Source organism: Octodon degus, unplaced genomic scaffold (genome assembly GCF_000260255.1).
Source record: "Octodon degus isolate 3935 unplaced genomic scaffold, OctDeg1.0 scaffold00115, whole genome shotgun sequence".
In the NCBI taxonomy this organism is placed as follows: domain Eukaryota; kingdom Metazoa; phylum Chordata; class Mammalia; order Rodentia; family Octodontidae; genus Octodon; species Octodon degus.
The window spans coordinates 1,182,435-1,183,741 of record NW_004524691.1 but is presented as its reverse complement, the minus strand read 5'-3'; positions in this window follow the sequence as shown (position 1 = coordinate 1,183,741).

The following is a 1,307-nucleotide window of genomic DNA, read 5'->3' as shown; positions in this document are numbered from 1 at the left end:
TTTAAAGTAATTTTTTCATATCATCCCTGCTATTTAATTTCTTGCCATAGAATTTTCCACAACACTCTCTGATTTTTTTTTAATTTCTATGATGTAGATCTTCCTTATCATCCCTGATTTTAATGCTTTGAGTTTTCTTCCCTTTTTATTCAGTCTAACTGAAGATTTGTACATTCTGTTTTTTCCCAAAGAATGAATTTTAGCTTTTTTATCTTATCAATTATTTTTCTTTTTTAATTTCATTCACTTACTCCCCAATAGTTACTGTTTTCTTTGTCCTGTAGTTTGCTCTTCTTTTTCCATTTATGATGGAAGTTTGGATTACTGATTTGATCTCTCTGTCTCTGTCTCTCTCTGACTCTCCCTGTCTCATTTTGTGTCTCTGTGTCTCTGTCTCTGTCTGTCTCTCTGTCTCTGTCTCTCTGTCTCTGTCTCTCTGTGTCTCTGTTTCTGTCTCTGTCTCTCTCCCTCCCTCCCTCCTTCCCTCCCTCCCTCTCCCTCTCTCTCTCTCTTTCTGCAAAAGGGTTTCTTTTCTTTTGGTCCAAGATTTAGGAGGGCCTCCTGACAAGTGAGAAAGCTGCCTAGTGGCTGGAGGGAGAGGGTTATGCCAAAGCCCTGAGCCCAGGTGATGCAGAAGCCCTTCTGAGACCAGAGGTACTCGGTCAGCTGGGCCTGGGGGCCTGCCAAATGTGGAGGGTGGTGAGGTGATCACCTTTCTTCTTGAAGAGCTTCACCTTCTCAGCTAAGTTCTCCAGTAAATCATAGATCTAAGGGTCCCAAAGCATAAAGGTCCAGAACAGCTCGGTTCAGGTTTTTCTCCAGGGCTGAGGCAACTTCCACAGCATCTGAGAGCATTACCCCACTCATCTTAAGATGGTTTCTGCACATCTTGAAAGGGAGTATGGCCATCGCCTTGGTTTTGTATCTTCAGGAAATGCTCTGCATTCTCGCATTTCTCCTTGGTCAGTTCACGGAGAAATGGCCCAATCACACAAGAGCCACATCGCCATGGTCAAAGCAGTATCAGAGCGAGAAGTAAGTGTAGGAGACCCACAGGTGCAGGTTCACCAAGCAGTTGACGGTAGCCTCCACCTCAGTGGAATAATTCTGACAAATCTGAGAGGTCATGGCTGGTTAGCAACAAGGAGCTACCAACAGAAGAACATTGTTGTTGGGTCCTGGAAGGAGGAGATAAGTGAGAAGATGGTCCCAAAATTTGTAGCTGGAAGATGGATGGAAGATGAAAGAGGGAGTTCCTGAGTCTGTTCATCCAAACACTGTTGAAACTTGAAACAGATCCACAGTAC